This window comes from Phasianus colchicus, chromosome 8 (assembly GCF_987193195.1).
Source record: "Phasianus colchicus chromosome 8, bPhaCol1.hap1.1, whole genome shotgun sequence".
Classification (NCBI taxonomy): Eukaryota; Metazoa; Chordata; class Aves; order Galliformes; family Phasianidae; genus Phasianus; species Phasianus colchicus.
The window spans coordinates 29,835,591-29,861,316 of NC_143443.1; the positions used below are offsets into that span (position 1 = coordinate 29,835,591).

General features: G+C 39.0%; 1 long non-coding RNA gene across 1 annotated transcript; it reads right to left on the reverse strand.

Annotated features, from left to right (window-relative positions):
• Positions 1–20,053: 20,053 nt before the first annotated feature.
• Positions 20,054–25,498, reverse strand: LOC149917104 (uncharacterized). The gene is made up of 3 exons (XR_016468587.1): positions 25,361–25,498; positions 22,773–22,844; positions 20,054–20,548 (listed from the first exon to the last, which is right to left on the reverse strand). It is a non-coding gene; the product is annotated as an uncharacterized LOC149917104 (long non-coding RNA).
• Positions 25,499–25,726: the final 228 nt, after the last annotated feature.

Sequence of the window (25,726 nt, forward strand, 5' to 3'; positions counted from 1 at the left end):
AGTTAAAAAACTCCTGGAGTTTAGTTACAGCACAGAGCATCCCATCTGAAATATTACACACTGAGTAACTGTTCTTCTTTGGAAGCAGATGTCTAAGCTTCAACTTTTAGGACACTCATTTTTAACATCTGTAATTCTGATCAATAAATCTGGACTGGAATTGTCAAAAAATTTTGACCAATCAGTTTAAATTGAACGAATTTTACTACTGGACCCCAATTTATTTCCGTTTGTCATGAATGCATGATAATCTGTATCATATATCAAACATACTGGATATTTAGAGATGCTTCATTTTGATTTGGAAATATACCTTCAGTCAGGTGCCACCTCTGCCAAAATCTGTATGAAATATTTCTGAAGAAGTTGTAACTTCTTAAATTCTCATTAAAGCTATGATTACGAGTGCAAAGCGAATAAGAATCATGTAATGTTAGGTTCCATATAAACTCAGAGGAGCAGGCAGTTCTGCTCCAAAGAATTTATATATAAATGTAGTTCAACTTAGAGTCAAGAAAACTAAATTCTCTGTATTAGTTGTTATGAAATTTTGTTGCCCAAGTCTCTGTATTTTGCAGAATTTTGCTGGCTCACCCTCAGATCCCATGTATACAGCTGCTGCTTTATTCCATTCCAAAGCAAATTATTTATCATTTTTTCCTGATATGAGGTGAGATATAATAATTCATAAATCTTCAAGTTTCCCAGTTTTTTATGAAGAGCAGCCATCATATGATGACTTTCTAGGCTTTATGAATTGTATTTTTACAGGCTTTTTTGATTGGCAGGGGTCCTCACTATCATATTCTTCTACTCATACAATTCACTTAAGTTGTGGCAGTAAAGAGTACGATTCTTAAATCAGAAAATGAAGACCATTGAGTACATAGCTTGCTCCTGAAGAATCATATGAAGAGTCTTGCTGAAGACCATGTTTGGACTCTGCAGTTCTCTTTTTTTTTGTTCTATTTCTTTTTATTAAGACAAGTTTTGGGAGCCATTTTGTATCTTTACAGTTATATGAACTCACAAGGATTTCATTTGTTCAGCATACTTGTTAGCCATCCTCAACAGAAAACAAACAGAAATCCAAGACCTTAACTCAAAGAAAAATAAGTATTTACAGCTGTCTGGCCAAAATGGTCCTATTGGAATATATTAAAGTATCTGCATCTACACTAAGATTTTACTGAGAGAGTGGTGAGGTGCTGGCACTGGTTGTCCAGAGAGGTTGTGGATGCCCCATACCTGAAGGTGCTTAAGTCCAGGTTGGATGTGGCTCTGGGCAGTCTGATCTAATACTTGATCTAGTGGTTGGCAACCCTCCCTATGGCAGAGGAGTTGGAACTTGATGATCCTTGACATCCCTTCCAACTCCAACCATTCTGTGATAGTATGATTCTCTAGCTCCTTCTTGTTTAAGTCATGATGGATGATGCTTCATGAAAAATTTAGTTATTCTGTAACCATTTCTAATATACATTGGTCACTCTAAAAATAATGCCTCCTGTTTGTTTCCATGGGAACTACAGCAGATGCAAAGAGCACAATAACACTACTTCTTCACAGAGCAAATTCTCAGCTACAGAACAATGTTTTTTAACACGGTCATCACCATTTATCTCCATAAATGTTCAGCAATCATTAATGGATGTCAATAGGTGCTGCGTTTTGGAGGAACTCAATGACACACCTTTGCTCTACATGCACTTCCATATCAGACACCGTTTTATCAGACTGCCCCTCTGCTGCCATCTGACACATGGCAACAAAATGTAATATAATATTGGTGGAAGGTTCAGTCTCTACTGCCATACCATCAACATCTTCATCTGACACCATGGACCAATATAATAAAATAGGAGACATTACTTTTGGAGCCTTTTCTCTATACATATGGAGACAAACTCATTTGGAAAACAGTATTTACAAAATCCATAAATTTTCTCTGCTAATCATAAGGAAGTACATCATGCAGTTGGCATATAACGTTCCCTGGGCTATCAGATTGGCTGCAGGTTTTACAATTCACTTTGTGTACATTAATGTGTGTAATTCCTTATTTTGTTCTTTTTTTTGGATGTTAATGATATGCACATGTCATGATTTCCATTACCTATGAAGTATAATCAAGTGGTTTCTGTAACAAGATTTTTTCAGCCCTATCACAGTTTGCAGTTTTTTTTTGCAGAGTCCATAACTTCTCTTTACTCTCTAGTCTGAATCTTCTCTTTGAGGACTGTCCCAAAAGTAATTCCTCCTGTTTTATTATGAGGGATGCAGGTTCTTGTTCATTCCTGCTGAAAATGTGTAACTAATGGTGGTGACTATGTTGAAGAACAGTGTTTTGTAGCTGAGAATTTGCTCTGTGGAACAGTGTTATTGTGCTCTTTTATCTGTTGCACCTTCCAGGAAAATAAGCAGGAGGCATTACTATTGGAGCAACCTGCATATCTATCTATCTTATCTGTCTATTTGTATAATTTATCTCTGGTAATCAGCATCCCCTCTCAATTTTCAGTGGCCAGCCTCTTCTCTGAGGTATCACTTACACTGACCTCCTCTTGATGAGCCTGGGCACTGCAAGTAACGCAATGCTTGCGGGACTGCAGCTCCCTATGGCAGCCATAGCTGAGCTCAGGACCGTGCATCATGAATATTTTGGATCCATTTAACTGGCAGAATGCTATTAAAGGAACATAATATTTTGACCAGTCAGGCTTACAAGAAAAATTCTACGAGATCGTTAAGATCTACAGATCTTTGTAAAATATGGCTTTAAGGTATTCCTTTTTTAAGTGTTTAAATGTATATTAGTTTTATTAGCCTATATTAATACAATATGATATGTACACATACAACAAACACAGATCCTGGTAATTGCTGATCATTTGTTATCAATTATTTCATTTTTATACCTTCAGAGAGCTGGAGTGGTGAAACCACACGTGAAAGATTTCATGATTCTGATCCGTAACTTTTTCTAAAGGTTATCTTTTCTTGATGAACCCATTGCATAAATTCTACACTACAGTGTGTGCCCCAGTGCCATGCCTGTCGGTGTGTTGATCTACAGTGTCCAAAGAATTTAGAAGAAGAGAGACTCTCTTGGGACTATGAGCCCAAATTATAAAATAATTTTTCTGCAGATGTAAAAGCCAGATTAACTCATGGCAGCTGCCTTGTAAATGTATTAAATGGACAGAGGCATAGTGAATGTCCTTCAAGACGAATTTCTTGTCATCTTTTCTTGTGAAAAGAGGTTTATCCCATCCCTTCAAAATCTGTAGGGTATCCTATTTTTTTAGTCTGAAAAATATATTTGGTTTTCTTTGAAGATGAATAAAACTGAGATGCTATTATATTCAGTTCCTACTTTGCAGCATCCAGAAATTCCTTTGCTATTAATATGCCAGAGAAAAAGATTTCTTTGATTTTTTTCAGTTTAGAAGATCAAAAGCTGTCAGAAATTGTTTCAAAAGAAAAATAAATCTTTGAGAAGTTGGATTTGAAATAATGAGTCTCCAGCATGTTGCATATACTGCACTTAGAACTGTTTAATGGGAGATGCTGCTATAATTGTGGCGTTTGTCTCAGCACAAGTATCACTCACCTGGAAGATATTTCAACATTAGGTTTTTTCATTTTTTTTTCCTGAATGTTGCTATTATAAAATTGGATATTTGCCATATTCTTTTTTATATCCTCTTGCAAGTACCAAATCAGGCAAAAGAAAAAAATGTAGATACCTTTAAGATTTTTTCTCCTATAGTCTAAAAACCATTTGGAAGATTTCTGTCTCCGTGTAAAAGCTTTTTTTTTTTCTTTTTCTTTCTTCATTAATGTTTTAATGTTTAGGAGCAGATCATGGAGCAGCGCTTTGTTGCTGCTTTCTCTGGTATAGATGGTGTGCGGCCCTCCTGGTGTGGTTTGGGGATGGCATTCTTTGTGCACGCTGCCCACTGGATAGGATTGCAGCAGCTTTGGTGCACACATGAAGTCCCAGCTCAGTCAGAGCATTGCATAGCCTGCAAAACTCGGAAGCCTCAGTTTGTGGTAATAATGTCAAGAAACAAAAGTTAGTTTGGTTTGCATTCGCATCATCAGAACATACAGCCTGTCTTGGTTTGTATCAATGACATGAGGAGACACGGTGTGAAGAAACCTGCCCTGTAATGGCTGAAAGAGCAAGTAGTCAGAAGGGGAAGAAGACAATTAAATATTGATAAACAATAGAGCCATTTGGAAATAGCCCTGGAAGCATGCAGCTTCGCCTGCAGAGAAAGATTAAGATGTCACTGCAGCTTTCAACTTTTTCCATCAGTAAAGCTCTAAATCAATTCCCAACCTATAACCTGCTGCCATTGTTCTACATTTGATACAGCTTATGGGGAACAATATACACTAATTCGTTGCTGAAAACTATCTAATGACTGCTGGCAAATAAATAAGTCAAATGGATTTTTTTTTTTTTTTTTGGAAGGGGAGTGAATATACTTTTACTTCCAAATTAAAATATTTAGTGCTTTATAAAGCAGTTGCTATTTAAACTGCCAATAATGTTTAACATGAATTTACTCACCACTGCCTATCCTCATACTGTATAATTTATAACACTAAGCCCTTTCAATACTCCAAAATGCCAGATAAACTTTTCTCATTTGCTCTTAATTTGGTCACGCAGGATAATACCAACATCTGAAGGCTCTTTAAACTGCTTTTTAAAATGCATTCCTGAAAGCACCACCAATGCCACCTCTGCTCCTTGTCATCTTCCATAATTATTTCCAATCCAAAGCGGTCCTTAATGCGCTTATTAATCTGGCATTCTCCTCAGTGTGAAGCACATTCAGCTCTATTAATTTTTAAAAACCCTTTTTTATGGGGGACTGCAGATGCTTGGCTATTACTGAAAAGCTATTAGAAGTTAACACCTTTCTCTCCCCAGGGACTGGCATCATCCTATGCTTCCAAATGCCACCCTATTTTACATTATCAGCTGCTAAGACTAAGTATTAGAGACTTTTTTTTTTAAACTTCTGAACTGTTAATGCTATTATTAGCTAATGGCAGAGTTCTGTGCAGTGTATAGATACATATACTCCCTCAATGTCTCCAGCACATGGGTTTTTATTTATCTGCCTTTGAACAATGAGACTTCTCATTCCTGCTACCCGTGAGAAGCAAACTCACAGGTAAACAACCACTAATCTTATTCCCAGAGGCTGAGGTTATTTTTTGTCTTTTCTTGGCTTTGGTAGTGTAATCAGGCCAATATTTAGAAGGAAAAAAAAAAAAAAAGGCAAAAGAAACAAATCATCACCTATCTAACTCCCAGCCACCTTGTTTTGTGGGGGATCCCTTCCCCTTCTAGATATAAGCAGTGTCTGTGTCTGGATGGAGCAAACCTACCTTGAAGAACTCTTTTCCTAAAACTCTGTGGTTGCTGTGCAAACAGACCAGAGCCAAGTGTCCAGGCCCTCATACCCTCCTGGTGTTTTTAAAAGCAAACCTCTAAGATAAATTGGAGATGTGCATATATTTGCATCTGTATTCTATGATTACAGCATTCAAGAAGTTCTCCCCCTTGCTGCTGATTCTGCTGCTCAGAATCTCAGCTTTTTGACTAAAAAACCCACAGGGAACAGAAACGAGCCCAGATTTGGCTTTTCTACCCATTCTGAGCTGTGATGAATAAAGACAACAAACTGATAGATGGGGGTGAGAAAATGCTTACTTTGTGCATGCTAAACAGAATGTAGTAGCAAATGAAATAGGGCAGAGACTATCACGCTGTTTTATCAGTAAATATTCTGTATTTAATTTAGTAAAAACCTCCATTAAAAATACTCCATAGCTGTAGCACAGTGCATCCAGAAAACTGCAGAGTGTTTGACATCAGCATAAAACTGAGGTCTAATCTGCCATGAGATACACTCGTGTTGTGTTCTGAGCCAGAACACAAACCTGGATATTCATACAGCAATTAATGATGTTTCCTGTCTCAAAGTCAGGGCATTGTAAGGGCTGGGGGGGAGGAATGATCTTTCCAAAATTCTGCTAAGTGTAGTGAGGGGATTTGCTTGCTGAGGCAAACAGAGCTTGAGGTGTTCTTTGTTAATGTTTTTGCTCGTTAGCTTCTGAAGGGCTCAGAGCACCAGCTCATAGATGCTGTAGACAAAGAGAATTCCTTCCTGGAAAATTCTGTAGTCTCTCTTTCTACAAATATGTCCAATACACAGATGATGGATCAGCTAAAGATGGTGGTTAATATTTGATCTGAATATGAAGCAGGCTAGCAGTAATTCAGCACCTCGTGAAAAGGTTCTGTGGCCTGTGAGAAATGAGAGTTCACTGTAGGTCACTGAGTCACAGAATCATTCAGGTTGGATAAAATAATCTAGATAATCTAAAATAATCTAGACCAATCCAACCCATCCCCATCATGCCCACTAACCATGGCCTTCAGAGACACATCTCCACAGTTCCTGAACACCTCCAGGGACAGTGACTAATTAACCTCCCTGGGCAGCCTGTGTCACTGCATCACTCTCTCTGAGAAGAAATTGTTCTTAATACCCAATCTGAATCTCCCCTGGCATGCTTTGAGGCTATCACCTCTCATCCTATCACTGTTATCTGGGAGATGAGGCCAACACCCACGTTGTTACAACCTCCTTTCAGGGAATTGTTGTGAGCAATGTCTCCCCTGAGCCTCCTTTTCTCCATGCATATTATATGGAAAGAATTTCCAATGGAGCATTAACACCACCTTTATCAGCAACTTGAGAAATGCAAAGATTACATAGGCTTTTTTTGCATCAAACAAGGAAAAACCCCTATCTGTTGGCAGGGGTTGCTTTGTAAAGATGTCTGAGAGTGGGGGGTTTCCCTGGAACAGCAGGAGGGCACAGCTGGACATGATGAGAAAGCAGCTCAGAAGCACCTTTTCCCTCTGCTGCATTATATCAAGAGTGCAGAATGGAGTTTCAAGCCTCCGAAGCACTCATTTGGTCACTGCTGCAGAGACCAAAATTAACTTCAAATCACAACATCCTTATTCAAATGGCTGCCAAGGAGTCCAAATGTTTCCTACTGCATCGTTTACTATGAGAAGTGTCTGGATTTTGATTGCTTTCACTTTTTCCTTTGTTATTTTATAAGACATTCACGCAAAATCCAAGTTGCCAGCTTCTGTCCTTCCAGATTTCTGGCAACGTGTCACTGTGTTCAAGTAACAATGCTGGAAAATTAAGTGGAAACAATGACACCAGAGAAAATTGTGACTGAATCATGCTTTAAAACACACAGTGACAGAGCTGGGACGCTCTGACCTGAGCTGGCATCAGCCTGAAGAAAAGCCATGAGGAGTGGTGGCTGCTTTAACTGATAACATGCTGGTAATTTTTTTGTTAACCTCGTAGAAATAGACATGTCACAGGGCATCTGAAGCCTCTCTGAAGATGTTCAAGAAATGTGAAATATTACTTCCTTTTTCTTTTTTTTTTTAATAACAACAACAAAAATCTACTAGTGATTTAAAGTCTTTCAGAAGGAAAAGGCTATTAACTTTGTGAACCTCAGCTCCACCTTAAGTCTGTATGTTGTCTTTCACTGTACAAACTTATTAATGTCTCAAACACCAGAAAGTTTTCTGGAAGATTAGGAAGAAATGCAATTAATTATTCTTAAATGCACATTATGAGCTCAATAAACCTGAACGTCCATCCCACAGCTGCCTTATTGGTGTATATGCTTCTTCTTTAAGGAACTGTTTTTTGAGTATTTGGTTGAACAGAATTAACTCCTCAATCAAATCAGGAACTGTGTGTAAAAGGTGCAATCCCACAGTGCAGTAACACAGCTGGCGTTGTCCTACCACCATTCCTAATGATCCATGCCAAGAACAGACCAAACCTTGGTCCAGAGTAACACTCTGCCACAAGAGCATCCAAAAGGACGCCCAGAAGTCCCAGAGCTTGAACCAAACCAACAACTCAATATGTAATTCTTCACAAATATAACACCATGCAAGCTCTTTCCTTGAATTACAGTTCTTGTAGGCCTGCTGTTCAGGTGGCTGTGCTTCCAAGGGACTGTGCCAGCACACTGGCACTTGCAAGGTGCAGGAACACATCTCTGTGATCCTCTGAAATCCTCTGCACTTCCCTGCAAATCTGCCAGGAGAACTGCATGTGGAGATGATCCTGCTCAGTCTTCCCAAGGGAACAGAAGCAGCGTTCAAGTTTTGACTTGCAAAAACTCATTAACTGGAACAAATTTGGGGTGTCTTTGTGCTGATTAAATTATTTGCCCAGTCCTATTGAGTGCTGCATAAATGCAGTCATTCAAATGTTGGATAGTTCTGCTGCTAGTAAAGACACTTCTTCCTCTCTAAAGGTGTAATTCTTTTGCGCAAGATTGAGAAAGCAGATATTGACAGAAGAATAGATAATAGATAATTGATGTCAAAGGCTGAATAAGGAAGTTGTCGATCAGCCAGTGTATAAGTTATCTCTCTATGTAAAGTAATATAAAGTAACGATGATTTATTGCTTGAAAAACTTGCTAGATTGAAAAAATTCTTTGGTATTGCCAGTGAATGCAGATTGATTTTTCTAAAGAACTCTACCCAGACCTATTTCTCTTCCAAAAGAATACTGCTGGTTCTAATTATATGCATTTTACAAAGTTGCTTTTCTAAAAACTTATACCGTTAGAACACCAAACATCACATTTTTGAAACTCATGGAAACAGAAATCTTTTCAGTTGTCTAATTTGATGCAGCAAGGAGATAAGAAAAGATGTGATTTGGCTTTACAATATCCTTCAGTTGCATGGTATCACACAACCTGTAACAGCTTCACCTATTAAATCTCAAGGAAATATGATAAAATGATTTGTAAAAATAGCAGTAAGTCTCTAAGTTATCCTTCTCTGAGGGAAAGATTAGCATTGGAAGGGCAAAAGATTAGTGCTGGAGGAAGGCTGAACTATTTTAAAGGCATTTCCTTAATATCAGAAGATCCTTTTGTTTAGAAGTGCTTCTCCTCTGTTTTATTTAGACACCTCTCCGACCTGAAATCTGCTTTGAGTCCAGCAAATAATCCCTCTCCAAAGAGTCCCCATGGAAATCCATTGCACACAAAGCAGCGAGGGTATAGGTTACACTTCACAGGGATCCATTGACTTAGAAATAAAAGCTCAATATATTCCTCAACTTTGGTTCTGGATGTTTTCCAGAGTCGTAAAAATGGCATCCCATCATCTGTGCCTTTACTGTGCCTTTTCTAATGTTTTTCCTGTTATCCTTATGAAAAAGACCTTTGCGGTGATGGTGACATCTTTCTATCTTGAACTCTATGAGATTTGTTCCTGACTAAAACACCTTTCTTGTGTTACCAGATTCTGATTCTGTTTTCACAGACTGTATTTACAACTCCTAATATTGTTTAGTTTATGGTACCCTTGAATTTCATATATACATCCAAAGGTGCTTGAAAGAAAGCACAGCATCTAAAATAGCTTGTGCTGCTGCCCTAAAATATTAATCGCTGGTGTAACTCCATAAGAGTTACATCAGGCATGAGTTTAACCCTACTTTTGGTTTTAAATCAAAAGAAATTGATTTCTTTAGCAAACACACCCTAAACCACAGGATCAAAGGCAGCTGAACCACCATAAAACCTCTTATTTCTTTTCCCCCCTCCACCTTTCCCAAGAGCTATAGGGCAGCCTGTAAACTGGCTTTTTAAGCACACCAATTTCTGAGCAGCTGATTCTGCTAACAGCAGCCCTCAGCTGTTGGCAGTGATGTCACCTGTTAACGCTTTGCACTCCTGTAGCTACAGGCTGGGCTGCCTTACCTCTGCCTTTCTGTTCATCGTGGAGCTGCTGGTAGGGCTCTATGGAAGATAACCGACTTGTAGAAATGTGTTTGTGTCTCAGCGTATGTATAGGAGAAAGATTGAGTTAAAATTATATTAACTGCTGATTCTGAAGAGAAAAATAAGCTGGGACTAGGAGGTTTTATTGTAGATAGAAGAGTATTCATGGGTAAACAATGAATGGAAGACTACTTGGTATCCCACTGTATTTTCCAGAAAGATTTCATAAAGCATTGTGTGAATATTGCAGAAGTATCATAGAATAATAGGATCATAGAATGGCCTGGGTTGAAAAGAACCTCAATGCTCATCTAGTTTCAATTCCCCTGCTGGCAAGGTCGCCAACCACCAGATCAGGCTGCCCAGAGCCACATCCAGCCTGGCCTTGAATGCCTCCAGGGATGTAACACTGATGTGATTTTGACAAGTTATATGCGATAATGAAGAAAACCTCCACTAAAACGTGCAGTATTTAATGTTTTATAGTATTGCATAGGTATTGCCCAAAGTTTTTAGGGAACTTTGCTTTAAAGTTTCTCTGTGTAGTCAGTCTTATGGTACAACATATTAGTCTGTGAATGAGAAATGTGTTTTCCAATCTTTTGATTACGTGACCTGCACTTGTTGTAATTCTGTGATAAAATGATGTGAAATGGCATTTCTCAGAGCTGAGACATCAGGCAGTGACATGTTCCTCACCACCTGTCCTGCAACTGATGTGCACAGAAAGTTCTGCTCCAGCTGCATGACAAATGCATCTGGATGATGCCTGCTGTCCACAGATTTAAATGAAGTGTACGTTTTTAGCAACATTACTGGAAAGGAGAGATACAAGGAGCCCATCCTCATGGAGATGCGCTGGCCTGAGTATAATGGGCATAATGTAAGCTTTGGCATTTCTGTGCCTATTTTATGATTTTGATTGTGTGGACTGTGGATAATTCAGAACAGCAGCAATTCTCTCCAACACGAGATGACTGAATCAGCTCTCAGTAAATATGTAGTAATGTTTTATTCAGTGATGTTTTCATCGTGTTATCATATTCAAATTTAGGCACGCATCTCAGTGTTCTTCAAGTACAGCAGTGCTAGAAGACATCACGTGCATTGATGCACTTGATATTCCCCTTTATGGCTGAGGTAACCCTTCCACAGACTCTGCTTCCTCCTTAACCCCCAGCTCTCAAATTCCATACATGAACACCCCTTCCTACCCTAAGAGCACTCCATTTATAAGTTACAGGAATTAAGTTTCCATGGACATTCAAGATTTGCATTATTTAGGGAGATGGGAATCTGAAGACTTAGACAAATGCTTATGGTCTCAAGTTTAAGAATATGTCTTACGGAAGATTGATTGAATATTTTCCAACAAAGCTTTTCTTGACAGAAAGTTGGATTTGGTTGACTGATTTCTCTTTACCTTCTTCAGTCCCTCTGCCCCTAGCAATATCTGTTTCTCATGGAATTTTACCTTGTCGAAAACCTGAACATCCTTCCACACTCCGGATCTGAGATCTGTTTAAAAATAATGTGCTGTCAGTTATAATTTTAGCTGGAGGCTTTGCATTATCATTTACTCTTTGGCTTTGTGTTTCCAGGTAGTTTAATTATACTCTGTACTGAGGGATGCACCGAGGAGGAAACTGCCTCACAATCCTCATTTCTTGCTTTTGCTTTCACCCTTTCCTCTATCCAACTTTTATTTCCCTCTCCTTTTCTTTCTCAGTCTTGCTTCTTGTTTTTTTTTTTCGTTTCTCATACAATTCAATGGCAGTCTCCCTCTTGTCCTGCCTCCTGGCAGTGGGGAGACTGTCAAGAACAAAGCCGATTTCTTGGTTTGCTGGCAACTCCAAAACAAACAAGCAAAAATCATTGTTTAAAATCTGTGTAAATAAAGGGATATTCTTAGTTTTTGTTGCTGAAATTCTGAGGGATTGAAAAAACAAACTCTTTATGGGTAAAAGTATTTCCCTTGGCCAGATGGAACACAATTATTCTGGACGTGCAGGAGATTTTTCGTATTTAATTTCAACACTTATTTTTCAATAAAAGTGAAGGAAAATTGGAAATGAAAAATGGTTTCAAATAGAGAAACATCTGGCCTGCCCTTTTGGAAGATGTTATAGTAAATCTGACTTTTTCAAGTACGTTATGTTTTTTAATAAGACGACTTTTTTAGGTGCCTCTATCCTTGTTTCTTTACCTTGAGGAATAAAACAATGACTTTTTTTTCAAGGCTTTCAATCGTGTAGAGGGGACAAGTAGATATTTTTGCTCTGTTCCAGTGTTTGGTGCTGTTGTAGACATGGAAGGGCAGGTGGAAAAACTATGGAATCAGGCAGGAGATACTTGTGCCACGGGAACTCAGTGCACAGGGGTTGTCAATATATAGATAGCAGCTCTCATTTGGAGGTGTGGCTTTGCCCCATGAGTTTGCTCAGGCTCCAGGTACTCTGTTGAAAAAATAGCCATAGATGTGCACCTGCAGAGAGTACGTGTCAATAATGTGATGGAAAGTTTTATTTTGCAAGATGCTAATTCAGCCCTAGTCTCTCAAAACTTTTAAGACTCCTGGAATGCCTCTGCTTTCTCTAAAGATTGGGTAATTAGGAAAGTAATTAGGTAACAGCTATTAGAGGCCAGAAGGAGATGACTACCCCATCTAATTAACACAGAGGTTACTGTGATGTATTTGTTGGGTACGTGATTCTATTTGGATTCTAAACTCAGATGATCTCAGTTCCATATACCCCTGACATGAAAGAATGAAGAAATCAGATGGCAGGTGTTTTTTTTTACAGATAGGTGTAAGTTACAGCAGATGGATCAGAGTTTTAGATAGATAGATTGCTGAAAACAGCCTATGAACTGCTTTTGACGTTTGGATTTTAACATAAGCTCCTAACTCCTTTAAATCTTCGTGGTACTTCAGTTTGGGGTGAAATTTCTGGTTCCCTGAAGTCAGTGGTAACCTTGATCAAACTCTCCTTAACGTGAGCTAATTTTCAGGGTTAAACAGCAAAGCCAGTATCTCATGATTATAATGAAACTGAATTTCAAGTTACTATAAAAGGCGATTTAAAGAGGGCAACAGAAAGAAAGCATCGTGGTCGGCGGTCAGATTTGCCTTACAATATTGACTTCCAAGCTAGACCAGGACTACCCTATCTCTAGTATGATAAAAGCAGAGTTTTTCCAGAGGCTTTTGAGGAATGGAGATTGACCATTCATGTTTTCACATGTAGTAATTTAGTTATATAGTAATTTGGTTGCTATTTTCTGAAGGAATTTCTAGTGCTTCTTTTGAAGCTTGACACTTTTGTATCAACTGTCAATTTGCATTTGGGATTTCCCTAAGTTAATACCAACATTTACAGTTAACCTAAAACATGAAATTGTAACCCTTTAAAAGAAGTGTTCCTATTTAAAAGTATGTCTGTATTGTAATCTCACCAGGATGAAATAAAAGATGTTAAGCTATTCCTGGGTGGATTTCATAATTGCATCTCTTTATATCAGGCTAGTGACTTTCATTAACTTAATAAAAAGATTTTTTAGCACTTGAATACTTTCCAGAAACTGTTTAAAGGATTATCAAAAGCAGCTCAATTATGGCCAAACCAATAGCAAAATTCAATATAAACATCAAATGAACCTGATCATATACTGCTAGAAATCAAATTCCTGGAGGAGAAGTGCCACAAATATCTTAGTCACTATAGTGATGCCCAAATTCCACATGATGATACACACGTGTTCCATTGTGAAGAAATGAAAGAATGATGAATGTTTCTGCATGGTCATGCTTAAAGCATCTTGAGTTACACATGGATACATAGGTATGCTAAGAAGAGGAATTTCTGAAAGGAATACCTATCATAGACAGTTTCATAAAATGCATCCAATATCTCTCTGGGCAACCTGTGCCAGTGCTTCACTGCCCTTATTGTAAAAAAAGCATTTTTTCCCACCATGCCTGAGTTTTTTCTTCAGGAAAGGAGGGAGGAGGCAGGTTGTACTTCCTTGGGATACTGTATTTCTTCATACAGAAATGTAAAATTTGATCCAAATAATCCGATTCATGTATATGGGTGGAGTCGCTCAGTCCACCATCACATTAACATGAAGTGCTCACAGGGCTGTGAGGATTATGCTGGAGTGCTGCCTTTCCAGCCATATGCATGCACTCCTGCAGAGGAAATTTGCAGACCCTTTCTCTATTGGCCTCCAAGGAGGCTTCTTTCAGTTGAGCACATTTCTAAATGAGACACACAGAACTTCCTTCCAAGCATGCCTCTTTCTTCATTCCGTGGTTCTTATGCACATTATCTCAAACCAAACCCTTCAAATGTGAGTTGTACAGTTTTAGAGAAATTTATTAACATCATTTTATAACAACCAGACATATAATTATGGTAGAGGCCATTGCATTAACTGTTTTATGTCATTTAGAGTGTGTCTCATGGAGATTTACAGAATTCTATGTTGCACCAGGAGCAGAGGTATTGTGATAAGTGCTGGTGGAGATACAGAGTATGAAATGTTACTGAGTATATGTCTATATGAAGGGATGTACATTGACTATTAATACGTTTGAGTACTTTGATACTGTAGTGCCAACATTCTGTTGTCTACATAGTATAATTTCCCTTCAATAAAAGCAAAACAAACTTTCATTTCTATTCTAGCACTTTTCCCCTCATATTCCATCAGATGTTATATCCCTACCCTTTCATTGGCAAACCCAGAATTAAGCAAATATATTTACAACTAGCTTTTTTACCAGTAGTGCCTTGCATTCATTTTCTTCTGAATGAATTTTCTTCTCCTCGAATTCACAACCTGTCAGTGCAGTACCATTTCTAGCCCGAGATAGCCAGTGACTCATGGTGATCACACTCAACGCTCACCAATCTGGTCTCATCCGATACAAAAATTTGTGTCTTTTTTGTCTTGGAGCTAAAAGTTATGATATCACAAGTTGCAGATTTCCTCTACAGCCTCCATAATCTTTAATTTGGTTCTGCTTTAGCCTCGATTCTCTTGACTTCTTTCATGATTATGTCCACATTACAATAGTGTGAGGTAATCCCATAGTCTTTCTCAAACTATTTATCCCCTCAACACCTCTAGAGCATTGCATGCTCTGATGTGTACCGTTGGCTCAGTTTTGCAAATGGGAAACTAAGGTTGTTTTCAAGCTTCCTATCAAAGTAGCTAAACTAAACATTGAGGCTACTTTACACTGAGTGTAGAGAGAACCAGAAATTGGCAGTGGTGGAGACTGGGTAGTCTAAATCACTCATAGCTCACCTCAGCCAAGCTAAATTCCTAAGGCTGATGCAGGTTGAATAGGGGTAACGGAGATGAAAGTCTTATCTTTATGCTAAGGAATGAGACCCACACTTGGCAGGCACTCTGCAGAACCCCAAACACTCTACATGGCAGAAAGCAAGGCCAAAATATGTCTTTCTCTCTTCTTGCCCACAGTCAGGCCTGAGGGAAGAACAGGCCTGTGCAGGGGGAGCTTTCTCACAGGGGTCATCATGTGTGCTTCTGGGGCTGCATTCTTTGCCTAATATTCATTGTATCATAATTTTATAGCCACTATCCTGGGTGCCCTCCTTGAGTAGCTTACACTGTTCAGATTGTTCCAGTCTCTTCTATTTGATTCAAAACTATTCAAGACTACTTGAGGACTATTATCCTGAATAGAAGAAAGAGTTCAAGGAAAATAGGGAGGATTTAAATCAGTCAGCATAAATATGTGATGTAGGTACATAATGAAATACTGTGGGTATCCTTGAGTGAGAACAGATCAATGACAGCATCATTAAGGGCAGAAGGATCAGAAAAATCAAATCCCAAGCTGTGCAGAGGGTTTTCTTGGATTTAGATGTGCAGTCTAACCCCGGTTCTCAAGGTGCTGTGGGGTAGACCTTTGTCTTTAACTAACAGTGTGTCATTTCCTAGTCCCAGGTCATGATAAAGACTCAGATATCAAGCTCAGAAATGAAACTGTTGAAATCTGTGGAGGTGCTGCACTGTCCTGTACACATATGCCTGCACATTGCCAGCGCTTTCTATATAAATGATTCCCAGATTTCCAATTGCATTTTGTTTATAGACACGTTTTTGCTTATTGCAAATTGCATATGGTTTTACCTCTAACCTTGGGTCTGATCCTTTCACAAAGAATTTGGCCAGGGAAAAGAGTAGATGATCCACTATTTGTTAGCAGTTCATTATATATGTGTGTGTATGTGAATAGATATAGATATATATCTCTGGGACTGATACTGGGAGGTGCTGAGCTCTCTTAATCTCTTGTGAAGTCAACGGGAGTTGAGGGCTCTCAGCACTTCCCAAAGGTGGTCAGAAAATATCTGTTTTGGGCAACCTCTTGCTCAATTTCTTGCTATCTTAAGTAGAAAAAAAAAAATGATAAGCTTCTTAGAGCCTTCCTTAAATGCTGGCACCTTGAGATTGTAACTATTTATGTTTCACCACTTTTTCACATTGAAAATATGTCGCATGATTTTTGTTGGAGTTTTAAGGATCAGATTGATGAAGTAGAGTTCAGAGCCAGACGTACAGTGCAAGAGACAAAGGTTTAGTAATGAGTTCAAAATTTAAAATTTACAAAACACAGAAGCAAATATGGCTTTAATACATGATGTGACCCTTTATAAGGCTTGAAATTACTCTTCAAAAATCATTCTGGCTTGACTTCAGAGCCGAGTGGATTGTGGGATACCACAGATTGACTTTGAGTAGTGGGTTGGTATTGCAGGAATTTTTTAATTTCCTGTAACTCACAACAATTTTCTTCCAGTTCGACCTTATCCTGCTGCAGTGTATTTACTGAACAATTTAGTACAGTGTATAAGCCAGATCAGAGGCACATGCATGCACTCGTACACATACACACACATCCAGTGGGGAAAACTAAGGTATTAATAGCAGCATTCAAAATGATTGAAAGAGAAAGGTTTTGTGTGTTGATGTTTACATTTTTATGTGTGTAATATACTTGATATCTAGCTAGTGATGTCAGGTGAAACTTTGGCTGAGACACTTTTTCTATTTTTTAAGCAAATAAAAATGGTTTAAGTTGCGTTAATGAAATGAAAATAATTTGTCAAATACTGGTCATTATTATTTGTAATTACTTCTTCAAACACGTTTTAAAAAAATCCCCTAAGACACCTAATTTACATGATTTTTTTTTTTTTTAAATAAGCTCCTGAAGTTGACAAAGCTACCTCTGTATTTATTAAAAGTAAAACAGCACCAAAGGGATCCCAGATCAAGTGGAGAAATATTTCATGTCACAGAGCTCCATGTGCTCATTTCATTTCAATTGTCTCGGCGGTATTGCAGGGCAATTATTATAACATGCTAGAATGTAAAAAATACAACCCAGAGGTCTGTTATGATATAATTCAACAGAAAGCCCAACAACATGAATGACAGTAATGTGTGAGGGTAACCGGAGCTACAGATACAGATTTATTTCTGGGCTGATTTTAAAAAGCTTATAGATGTCTATGGACCAATGCAGCATTTATATGCATGTATTGTTAAAAGTAATGCACCAAAATAATAGTGTACATTTACCAGTTAAGTTAGTAACATTGTTTACAAGTCATTTAGGTACTCACATACAGGCACAACACATATGAATGTGAATTTACAACATGCTTCATTCCTTATCTAAAATCTAGTAATATGCAAAGAAAGGCCTTGTGCTAATGCTAATTGGGTTTGTACTGGGCCTTGAAAAAATGGGAAACATCTGTATGTTGTGGTTAAAACATGATCATATCATCATAATATTGGAAGGAGAGTGACTGAGTGAGAAGGAAGAAAAATTACATATTTCAGAAGCTTTTAGAATTAGTGAGAGTACCGGCACTACCTGTCTGCACAGTGAAAAATCAAAAGGTAAAAAAAGAAAAGTCAAAGATTCCCTTAAGCAAAATAATTGAATGTTTCTTTATTTGCTGGATACCAAGTAGGAAGAGATCGTAACCTCTAGCATTTTGGAAAGCAGGATGTATGATGGGATTTATTAGTAGATACAAAGTAAATAACGCTTATTAAATTTCAAGGTATCTTTATTTTCTCCTACCTACCAATGGAAAATTCTCTTTTGAAATAACACTCATTAGAAATTGTAGGTTATACTGGCAAAACAGAGTTGAATCCTTCAAAAATAGCCCCTAGTAAAAGTCATAGAAAGATCTGAAGCGAAGCCTATGACCAGAAAAAAAAAAAAAAAGAAACTTAATATGCAGGCAAACTTTTTAATATGTGAGCCAGACACAGAAATATTGGTACTCTTTGAAATGAGCAAGAATTTGATGAAACACTAAAGGGTTTCCTATATTTTATTTTATTGGACAGCAACAAGTAACTCAATGAAAGAATATCCTGTGATAGCAGAATACTTCTCAGTGTCAGCTCAGTGCTTTAACAAGCGTATTTCCCCTCAGTGCAGAAAAGCTCCGGAGTGACATGAGTTGTGTGCAAATTGCACCCTCAGTTCTTCACCTAAACCCCAGCTGGAGTTCTTCTATTGACTTAGTGAGGCTTTGGATCAGACTCCCAAATAATGAAGGGACAAATCCATTGAAGTCTTTATTTATGTCTAGATTGTTTTCTCTCATCAAAGATCCCCCTGAGGCTCTTCCTTCTGCATTCTCCTGTGGAGAGTTTGCACCTCCCCATAAATCAAGCTACATCTCAGCTTTTGGGAATCTCGTGGATGAAACCAGGATTTGGCTCTTTCCTGATCCCATGTGCTCCCTCGCAGCTGCTCAGATTCTTCTTCACTCTTGGAGATGCTCAATTAGTGTGGATTCTTGGCTACTGAAAGCATTGCCGTAGCTGAAATATCAGAATGTCTAGGGGGAATCAGAGAATTCAGCATAAATGTCTCTAGTCCCCTGTAGGACCAGCCAAAAGGAGCGAGATGTCCAAAGGGCTGATCCTGCCTCCTTTTGGACATTTGCCAAATCCAATAACAGTGAAATTTTGGACCGGCTTTGACTCCTCTATAAACTTGGATGAAGAGGTATCTTCAAGACTCCCACGACAAGTCCTGCTTTACATGTTTCATTGCCTGGCGATAGGAATCCCAATATCTGTTGCACGCAGGTTGGTTTATGGTTTTTAGATGTGTATGAAATGAGTATGTCTCCTTTGCTATGCTCTATGCTATGACCTCCAGTCTGTTCCCAGGTTCAAGGTCACCGTCCAGTGGGTTCCAGTTCTAAGCTTTGATTTTAACCTCATAATATCTTAAGAAATTAATCCACAGTCACATAGATCACATCTAGGAATCATTTTGACTAATGTATCTTTTTTTTTTTTCTTTTTCCCCCAAAACAAGGCAAGTTATGAAGCATCTGAGATCTGGAACAGTGCTTCCTCAGTTGCAGGGATCAAATTTATCTTGCAAAGTGATTAAAAAAAAAGATGAGGCCAGTCCAAAATTTAAACTTGTTTTCTTCTGTGAGAAAATGTTTTCTTTGTAAATGATTATCACAGTCTCTGAATCTCTCTCTAATTCTTCCTGAAAGACTGAGTTTGCCTGCCTTTCTCTGTATTGAAATGTACAAAAGATGTTGCTATTAATCCGGAAGGGAAAGATCTGTGACAACATAGTTGTGTGTAATACACATCCTGGGAATTTCTCAGAACCAACTTTTTCTTGGTTCTGCCTGGCTTCATTGTAAGGGAGCTGCTCTTCCCCAGGGGAGCTTACTGTGGGCAGTCTCATACCAACCTGTTCCTTAAAACCCTGCACATATTTACATGGGACCTGTGAGACATTACCTATGTGCTGCACAGGTTTTAGAAATGATATGTGGCAAAATCTCGTGTGCTGTGATTTCAGCCATCTTCACACAAGCAACTCAGCACATCCAAAGACAAATGAGAAGAAGGGAAAAGACTGTCAAACAGAGAAAGACCAGAGAGCCAAGCTGCAAAAGGGGGGCTGCTCTTGTGACCGTGTAAGCAGCCGGGCAATCTGGATTCAATTCCCAGCCTTTCCACAAATCGTCTGCTAAAGAAAAAAAAAAAAAAGCTTTTTTTTTTTTTTTTTTGATGCTCTTCGTATTGTATTTGAGAGCACATGCGATGTTCCCCTCTATTCCCTAGCACTGGAAATGCCGGAACATTATCAGCCATGCTAACAGGCCAATTTGACAGGTCACTGTGGGATGAATATACTGCTCCTGACGACAAGTGCACCAGTTCACTTATTACAAGTTCGGAGTTCTTTGAGGGTGCACTCAGCAGAGCATTTGGTTACAATCATTTCCTTTGAGTTCCTTAATCAATATCTCCTGTCTCCTCATCTTGCAGTGTGCCAGGGCAGGGGAATGAAAAGATGTAGAAATAGATGACCTAAAGGGATGACAATTCATACTTAGTGAGCTGTATATTTCGTTCTGGGGAGCCCCAAAAAAAGGGGAGGACAGCTTCACATCGCTCTGTGCTGTGAGTTCGATATTTGAGGCAAATGCTTTCAGCCAGTGGCAGGTTCACAGCCAGGCAACAGTGGAGCAGGGCTGCTTCACATTGCTGACATACCAGCGGTGCCAATTTATGAATTCTTCTGTAAATCTCTGGAGATACAAACCATCTGTAAAGCATAAAAGACAACAACATGTATGCATTTGGTTACACATAAGAGGGGTGAATACGTTTTGTTTAGACAATTCCCATGGATTCCAGTCACGGGAATCATTGACAGGACGTCTTGTTTATGAGCTTGAAATAACGACAGCAAGGCAGAAATCCCAGATAGTGGTACAAAAACATAGATTAATAAGTGACTGCCTTACACGTTGTTTTTGTGACTGTGCCTTTATAGGGGCGAGATGCATGCATTGAAATATGCTAGTGGCTGAGCAGAAATAAAAGAGCTTATCTGCTCATTTAATTTTATCTCCTAAATCAAAAGCGGTTATTATAGGAGCATCAGTTAAATCATGATGACATGGTTTTTTTCATTTTGAAACCCCTTTATCAAAAGGGGGATAAACAACAATGTATGTGAGAGACTTAGGGCATTTTCCAGGTCTTTTATCTACCTTTGACCTTGGCAGTTGTGTGTACAAAATATATCTCAGGATTAAGCCTGAGAAAATTAGGATTTGTTATTTTTAGTGATACTTAGCATCATTTCCCAATGCACAGGTACTATTTTTTCAGTACTTTTCAAGGTTTTAGAGACATAACCCATCTTCTAACCCTCAGAATGACTTCTCTGTAGGGAAGGAAGGACCTCAGGTTTCTGGCCCCAGTTATTTTCTATTCTTTTTTCATCTCTGTTAGGTATTTTTGTGTCCCTATACTAACAACTGCACTGATACAGCAGCTCTGTGAGTTCTACTAGGCTTTCTTGCCATACAGGTTAAGGCACTTGAAATTAGGCATTTTTTCAGAAACTCTGCCTTATATGTATATATGAGCACCGTGATCACTCCCTGCAAATTACAGAGGCTTTCTGCAAAAGAGCAAGAAAAGATCTATAATTTATCCTGCCCGTAGCTCAAGAAGATAGGGAGTAAGTTCAGGGGTCAGACAGTGGATGATCACACGCAAACCTTGAAGAGCCTATACAGATCCAGCTTTTAGGATATGTAGGGTAAGTGCTCATTAAGCCGCAATGCTGTGAGACCTGCAGTTCTGTGGATTTCTGACCGTAGAATCATGGAATGGCTTAGGCTGGAAGGGATCTTAAAGACGACCCAGTCCCAACCCCTGCCATGGGCTGGGTGTCCCCCACCTGATCAGCTGTCCAACCAACCTGGCCTTGAGAACCTCCAGGGATGGGACATCCACAGCATCCCTAGGAAGCCTGTGCCAGCACCTCACCTCCCACTGAGTAAAGATTTCCCCCTAACACCTAACCTAAATCTTCCCTCTTTTAGTTTTGATTCTTTTGACCCAGAAGCACTTTGGCCTCAGGTGCTCTGTAGTCCGACCTCATAACATAGCCAAGTACAACTGAAAACAGCTACGTGAAGACAAACTGTGAAGGTGAAGATATCCACAGGGGCAGAGTCACGCCGTGAGAAAAGCAACAGAACCAAGTCCTTGCTGTCAGAAACAACCCGAAAATCCAAGGCCTTTCATGTGAATTTGAGATCAGCTTTCCATGGCTTTGCTCTGGAAGGCTATAAAAAGGACAAAATGCTCCAGGCTACGTCAGAGTGCAGATGTTAATGAAAACAAAAATCAGAAGTTGAAGCATAACCAATTTAATGCCTGTCCTAACTTGTACAGGAGATATCCCCTTGCATGCTGTGCAGAGAGCTGTGACCTCGTTTCCCCTGGCACGCCGGCTGGATGTGTTATTTTCTCGTGCCATTGCAGAGTAACCGGAAGCTTTTGTTTCCCAGTGATAACTTGCACAGATGCAAGTTATTTCCCAGTAATGCAGGCACTAACATGTGTTGCTACTGCAGTTTGAATTGTCCATTAATTTAACACTAAATCCCTTATCCCTGTAAAATGAAAACACCGTATTCTACATGCACAGAGAAGAGCATATAATTCTGCTTTTCAGATGTTAGAGCCTCCAGTGGACGATTGTTCACCAATTTCAATTTACACAGCTGGCTGTCTCATCCTGAAAAGATGCCTTAGGACTGAGAAAGCATGGAAAGTAAATTACCATCTCATTCCAAACAACATCATTTCCCTCTCCCCCAGGCTAAAATTGAGGTATGTTAATACAACAATGTTAGGAAGTCGGCCTTGCTTCTGTTGGCACAACATTTGACCTGTCTAAAGGGGCCAAAATTTTCTCAATCTGTAGCAATAAAGTCCCGTAAATAGCAGATACTTGTTTGTCTTACCCAAACGTGGTTCTGAGGAAGAGACTGAAGTACACAAACTTGTGAAAGATTTCACTGCCTTTGGAGTAAAACCTAAAACAAACATATCTTGTAAAGTGAAAACACGCAAACAAAACAATGAAGTTGTTGCTGCTTTATGTAAAAAAATAAATAATTAAGCATGTTAGGAATTCTGTTCTCAAGTACTGGCTATTTTTTCTTGTCTGAGTAACACAGCAGCAGGAAATACTGAAAGCAAGACAGCCCAAATCTCTTTCCAACGTTTTCAACTGTTAGAAGGAAATAACGTGACTCAGCACCTTCATTATTGCTAAGGACACTTGAGCATGCTGAGTTTATACATTTGATAATGAATGGTTTGTGAGTTTGATTACTGGGTTAAATTACAGTTCACAATAATTATCCCAATTAATGCACACTCCACTACTGTGCTGAAAATAATAACAAAACACACAGCCAAAATGGTAATTGTGCGTTGCGTATGACACACGGAGATGGTAGAAACCCTCCAGTCCTAAGCTATTATTTTTCATCCTTACTTCACATATTTCTGTTTGATTGTTTTAGCATTTGTGAATTGTTCTCCATAGCCATGGCACAATAGCAAGGAGTCTGGAATTGATATAGTCTCAAGAAATACTCAAAAGTAATACAGTTTTCTCTCAGTGTTTGAGGCTTAGAAAACTTTTGAATCCATTTAGAATGATGTTTCTCTGAATGATCAGATTTTCCTTCCTCTTCCAGATGAAAGAAAGGGTCACAAGTCAAATGAACAATACCAAAGAGGACACTGTTCCAAGGTGTGTTGGGAGCTAGCCTCAATGTACTCTGGGAAGCTAAATGCTACTATGGGGCTAACTGCCCTCTGCCTTTAGAAATCTCCCACTGAATGCCTATCCTGAGACATAACAGCAGCTATACTGCTGTAGCTTATTAGGTCTCAATTCTCAAGCAGACTTATAAAGACTTTTGTGGGTTTTTTTTGTGGAGGATTGTAAACAAAGATGAGCCAACATCTCCAAGCAGAAGTGCAGTTCAATCAATATCCTCAGGTGTGGGAATTAGCATCAATCTAGTTCCAAAAGCACACTGCCTGGCTGGCTAGATGCTACTGTGGAACACTATTTGTGTTCAGCCTGGGCAGCTTGGGATGCTGCCATGGGGCAGTGCTGGGGTGTGTGACCCAAAATTGGTTTGAGGGCTGAGCTCAGCTCAAGACACTTTCATAGCCCAGCTGCTTCCAGGGTTGGCAGGCTCTGAAAACTGGTCTTGATTTTGATTTTGGACTTTGGTGTCTTTGTGGTACTTAGCTCATGTAGTGAACGCTTAAGTTGTGTAGCTGCTGCTCATAATTCTTGCAGCACACGTGGGCGAAAGCCTCTCTCATTCAGCTATGAACATCCTCTTCCTTTCCCAGACTCCCATGAAAGCGTGAAAAGTGCAGTTATTCATGCACAATAAAGCGTGATCGTTATCGTGATTTGTTTCTGCAAATGTTGTTAAAACAAGGCAATATCTGAAGCTCCACAAAAGATGCTCCTTTCTCATGCAAAGCGTAACATTTGAATGCTGTGTCAGAACTGGGTAACCAGAATATTCCTAACACTGTAATGCCTCTGCACACTCCTCCAGTATGAGACACACATTTATGAGCCAAGGAGAATGCTACAAAACTCAGCTAATGTGGTTTACCAGCATCCTTTTTGCAAATCAGGCATTCATCTCAGGACTTACTAACTAAAAAATGTTGCATTTATATTGCTTTTTGCTTATGTTTAAGCCACCTCATGCCTACAGAATTTATTTATTCTCAGACATCTGCAAAATCTTGCCCATGTTTGTGTTACTATGTAAATAAAATTATAACAAGCATAACCCCGTAGCCAAAATCTGAGGCTTAAACCAAAGAATCAGTTATCAGCAGACAGAGCAGCTCAAATTTTAAGACTACCCTCTTGAGTTACCTGACAGTTTCTAGAACCTCTCTCTCTCTCTTTCTCAGCCTTCAAAGACATTTTATGAGCAGAATTTACAGAGCACAGGAAAATGAAATGATGAACAAAGAAGGTCCTATGCCAGCAGTGGTGCAAAGTTCAAAAGGAGATTAAACAAATCCAACTATGACTACTCTAGAGACTATATTACAAATCTTTCTGCTTAAATGATCTTTTGTTTTCCAAAATAAGATTTTAACAGTCCTTCTTATAATAACCGACTTTTTTATGATCCAGAAAGTGAGGAATGTATTGGAAAATATTCTGTGTGAAACAATGAAATAGATGTATGTATTTAGGACAAATTCTGCACTGGGCATAGGATTCTGAGGTGCACATCTCCCAGTTAGGACACAGGCTACTTCATGATTGTATTATACTTGCTTGTGTAGTACTGACACCCACAGTATCACTAAAATAAGCAGAGATCAACCTGGATAAAGTAATCCATTTCTTCCCTCATAATAATAATTATAAGAAACATGAAAACAAATGTAGAAGATAATAGTATAGAAGTTCACATGGATCTTAAAGTGATTATGCAAGCTGTGCTGGGATATGATGACTGTCTTTACATGCTGATGTCTGACGTACCATTAACTACCAACCTTGAAGCTCACGAATGATCACATCCAGCATTCTCTGGTTCTCCCAGTTCTACAGTACTCTTCTGGTCCAGAACATTGTTGCCAACACAAGTGTTTGATGGAAGCAATACACACAGAGGTGGTTTCAAATGATACCTCAGAGCTGGGGCAGTCTTGCTGTAAGTGTCTAGGCAGCGGTCCTCTATGAAGTCACTTCTCTGTCTCTTAGATCAGCTGCATATCACCAGCTGCACAGGGATGTAGTGGGGCAGTGTGTGAGGATGAGGTGCTCTTGTATAGCGAAAAAAGCCTTGAGGAGTAAACCTGGGACAGTGCAGCTGCATGCAAAGGAAGGATCCCTACCTTAGAATGA